This window comes from Otolemur garnettii, unplaced genomic scaffold, assembly GCF_000181295.1.
Source record: "Otolemur garnettii isolate 467f Iridium unplaced genomic scaffold, OtoGar3 scaffold00845, whole genome shotgun sequence".
Lineage (NCBI taxonomy): Eukaryota > Metazoa > Chordata > Mammalia > Primates > Galagidae > Otolemur > Otolemur garnettii.
Genome location: NW_003853240.1, coordinates 4109 through 9054, shown reverse-complemented (window position 1 = coordinate 9054; position 4946 = coordinate 4109).

Sequence of the window (4946 nt, the reverse complement as noted above, 5' to 3'; positions counted from 1 at the left end):
AATTTCCAATTTATCCCCAAGGACTTGGCCAGGCCCTGACTTACCTGGGAGACGAAGGCTGGGCCGTTATCAGAACCGATTACCTTTGGCAGTCCGGGGAAAGATTTCTTCCAGGATGGCTTTTCCCACCACGTGGGCGGTTTCTTGTTGGGTGGGGAAGGCCTCTACCCATCCTGAAAAGGTTATCAATGAAAACAAGCAGGTACCGATATCGGGAGGTCTTGGGAGTGATTTCTGTGAAATCTACTTCCCAATGGGTTCCTGGCCGGTCTCCTTGCAACCGGACACCAGGAGTGGCTGAGAGTCTGGGGGAGGGATGCCCTGCGTTGACCTGCTGACAAGGAACACAGGATGTAACTACTTGTGATATGAGGGAGGAAGCGTGGGAGACTATGAAGTCCGTGTGCTCTAGGATCTGTTTGAGTTTCTTTTCTCCAAGGTGTGTCCAATTGTGCATCTGTTGAATCATCAGCTTGGCATCTGTGGCTGGAAGGATAATTTTCCCATCTTTGACGTAAGTGCCCCCGTGGAAGAAATGGTGGTATTCCCCTTCTAGCCATTCAACCTCTTTTAGGTCCTGTTCGGTGTACTGGTAACGGGGGGTTGCTGTTGGTGGGTCAGTCTCTTGAGTTACTAGCACGGCCGTGGGAGATCCCATGAGGGCTGCTTGCTTCGCCAGTTCCCCACAGTGACTGGCGTTTCTCCTTTTTGGTGTCCCAGGCAGTGGATGATGCTGAGCTGCTTGGGCAGAAATAGGGCTCATAAGAGGGCGAGTATTTCTGGTTTATTTTTGATTTCTTTGCCCTCTGATGTGAGAAGCCCCCTTTGTTCATATATACTGCCATGTAGATGTGCCATGGCGAAGGCATAGCGGCTATCAGTGTAGATGTTGACTCGGGCCCCTGCTGACAGCTCCAGGGCCTTGGTTAAGGCTATGAGTTCTGCTTTCTGGGCAGAGGTTCCTTGTGGAAGGGCTTCAGCCCATATGGTCTGAGTCCCGTCAACCACAGCTGCTCCTGCCTTCCTGACTCCCTCATGGAGGAAGCTGCTGCCGTCTGTATACCAGGTGTGGTCTGCTTGAGGCAGTGGCTGGTCTCTGAGGTCCTCTCGGGTCCCATGTATTCTGGCCAAAATCTGCTGACAGTCGTGTGGCACCTGCTGTGAGGGGTCAGGTTCGGGCAGTAGGGTGGCTGGGTTGAGTCCAGATGTCTTACTGAAGGTGATTCGGTCAGGGTTGAGTAGTAGGGCTTGATAGTGTGTAATCCTGGCGTTGGTGATCCACCTGTCGGGTGGCTGTCGGATTACTCCTTCAATGGCATGGGGGGTAATCAATGTCAGGGGCTGTCCCAAGGTCAGTTTGTCTGAATCCTTGACCAGGAGGGCCGTAGCCGCAATGATGCGAAGACAAGGGGGCCACCTGGCTGCCACCGGGTCTAGTTTCTTTGAAAGGTAGGCTACAGGCCGCTTCCACGGCCTCAAGGTCTGCGTTAGCACCCCTTTCTCTACTCCTTGTCTTTCATCCAGGTATAGAGTAAAAGGTTTAGTCATGTCTGGGAGCCCCAATGCAGGAGAGGCAATCAAGGCCTGTTTGATTTTATCAAAGGCTTCCTGATGGGCCACAAGCCATTTGAATGATGTCGTAGCTCATGTGAGGGGGTATAGGGGGGCCGCTAGTTCTGCGAACCCTGGTATCCAGAGGCGACAGAAACCTGCGGTCCCCAGGAACTCCCGCACCTCCCGCGGGTTGGTTGGGATAGGTAACTGGGCTACGGCTCTGATTCGTCCTTCGGTGAGCCACCTCTCCCCGTCCCTCAGGGCATATCCCAGGTAGGTTACCTGTTGCTGGCAGACCTGGGCTTTCTTGGCAGAGGCTCGGTAGCCTAGTCGGCCTAGTTCCCACAGGCAGGCTTCTGTTCCTCGGCGGCAGGAGTCTTCACTAGTGGCTGCCAGCAGCAGATCATCTACATACTGGAGCAGGATAATGTCGGGGTTGTGGAGCCGAAACGGGGCGAGGTCTTGGTGCAAGGCCTCATCGAACAGGGTGGGAGAGTTCTTGAAGCCCTGTGGCAACCGAGTCCAGGTCAGCTGCCCAGATACCCCGAGGTCGGCGTCCTTCCACTCAAAGGCAAATAGAGGCTGGCTTTGGGGAGCCAGGGTAAGGCAAAAGAAGGCATCTTTCAGGTCTAAGACAGTGTACCACTTATGAGAGGGCTTGAGGGTGCTCAGTAAATTATAGGGGTTGGGCACCATCGGGTGTCTGTCTATGACCCGCTGTTTATTTCCCGAAGGTCTTGGACTGGCCGATAGTCCTGGGTGCCAGGTTTCTTGACTGGCAATAACGGGGTGTTCCAAGGGGACTGACAGGGGACCAAGACTCCTAGCTCCAGAAATTTGTGGATGTGAGGCCGGATTCCTTCTCTGGCCTCCTGGCTCATGGGATACTGCCGCACTGATATTGGGGTAGCAGTGGGCTTGAGCTGCACAATGATGGGGGGCTGTTGTTGGGCCATCCCTAGCTTGGCCGATTCCGCCCATGCCTGAGGAAATTTCTGGAGCCAGCCATCTGGCAGGGCTTCCTGTTGGGGTTTATCATAGAGCCTATGTTCATCATGAAGGCTCAGAGTAAGAATTTGGAGAGGTTGGCCCTGCTTATCAGTCACCTGGGTCCCGTTTTCCGAAAAGTGAATGTGTGCTCCTACTTTGGAGAGGAGGTCTCGTCCCAGCAATGGGAAGGGGCACTCCGGGACAAGCAGAAAAGAGTGCATTACTTTTTGGGTTCCTAAGTCCACAGTGCGTTTTGATGTCCACTTGTGAACTTTACTCCCTGTGGCCCCTTGCACTAGAGAGGTTTTAGATGACATAGGTCCTGAGTAGTTGGTTAGGACCGAGTGTTGGGCCCCTGTGTCTACCAAGAAGGTAGTAGGTTGTCCCCCTACTGATAAGGTTATCGGGGCTCAGGAGGGGGTGCTGAGCCCTGACCCCCCTAATCACTATCTTCCAGGGTCAGGACGGGCGTTGATTTCTTTTTCTTATCAGTGGGTCTCTTTGGACAGTCCTTGATCCAGTGTCCTTTTTCCTTGCAATAGGCACACTGGTCTTGTTCAATTTTCAGCTGCCTTCGGTCTCCCCCTACACTACCTTGTCTTGACCCTCTGTCTACATCCTGAACTACTGCGGCCAAGATTTTGGTTAAGTGTCAATCTCGTTTCCTGTCTCTCTTGTTTTCTCTTTCTTCCTGTTCTCTAGCTAGTCTAATCTCTTTTTCCTCTGGGGTTTCTCTCTTATTATAAACTTTCTCTGCCTCTCTAACTAGGTCTTGCAGAGAGAAAGTCTGCAACTCATCTAGTCGTTGTAGTTTTGCCTGGATGTCTGCTGCAAACTGGTCTATGTAGGACATAGCAATGGTGGCCTTATGTTCAAGGGCTTCTGGATCATACCGGGTGTACATCCGGAACTCATCTAGCAATCTCTCCATAAAGGCCGCCGGGCTCTCTGTCTGTCCCTGCACGTAGTCCGTACCTTCGCCAAATTGGTGGGGCGTTTACCTGCCCCTTTGAGACCTGCCAATAGAGCCTGGCGGTAAAGACGAAGACGCTCCCTACCGGCACCGGTGTTGAAGTCCCAATCCGGACGGTTCAAGGGGAAGGCAGCATCAATCTCGTTAGGGAGTTATGTGGGCCTCCCATCCGGTCCAGGCACGTTGCATCATGCCTCTAAGATGATCCGCTGCCTTTCCTCCGTGGTCAGGAGGACCTGGAGAAGCTGCTGGCAGTCATCCCAAGTCGGGCGGTGGGTTAAAAGGATAGACTCTATTAAAGAGGTTAAAGCTTGGGGGTCCTGAGAAAAAGTGGGGTTATGGGTTTTCCAATTATATAAATCAGAGGCTGAGAAGGGCCAGTAGTATTCCTCATCCCCCACCGTTCGAAGGGGAAAGGTGGAGGCGGTCCACTTCTCGGAGTGGTGGGGGTCCCCGTCTCTCCTCAGCCGGAGACGGGGTGGTGAGGGGGCCGAGGGTAGAGTTTCTGGAGTTTCTGTGGGAGAGGATACCGATGAGGGGGGATCAGTGGAGGCAGATGGAGGAGGCGGGGAAGCCCCAGCCGGTGGCAGGTGGGGTTGAGGGTACTGAGGGGGAAGATCCAAGAGGAGAAGATCCTGCTGGGAATCAGGAAGAACGGGCTTCCCGGATCGAGTGGGCTCGTCCCCTGTCTGAAGGGGGAGTAAGGTAGAAGGTGGGGCAGAGGGGGCCGCGGTAGTGCCCTGGTGGGAAACCTGAGGAGGAATCACAGGACTGATGAAAGGCTGGACCCACGCGGGGGGATTCCTGGCTAAATTTTCCCAAGTGATGATGTAAGCGACCTGATCTGGATGGCCCTGGGGCTCTGGTTGAAAGACCTTGCCTTTGACCTGTAAAATAGTAGACAAGGTGAAAGTCCCATGTCGGGGCCAGCCGACGTTAAACGCCGGCCACTCCGAAGAGCAAAAGGACTGCCACCGTCCTTGGCGCACTTCTACAGAGAGGTTGCGCGCTCGACCCTTGACTTCCTTCCAATGGGCTAGAATTAAGGAAAGAGGGGTAGTTAGTTGCTGTCCCATGTTAGTCTCGTCAGTCTCGTCTAACACACAAAAAGACTGACATACACACACACAAACAACACAGGTGGTGCACCGGAAGGAGGTACAGAAGCCGCGCGGCTCTCTAACCAAGGGCCTTTTACGGCCTACAGAATGGAGGAGAGGGCTTTAGGGCGCCTGATCTTCCCAGACTACCACCAGGGCGTCCCCTGGGGCGCAGGGGAAGAGGTTCCTGGACACCTCTATCCCCTCTTTACCCCCGATACGGAGATGCGTACGCCGAGAGCGTGACACAGAGACAGAGAACACAGTAAAGTTTGCCGAGCTCGGACTTACCTCCGACTGGAGTGGGTGGTCTGGGGGGAGCGCCCTTA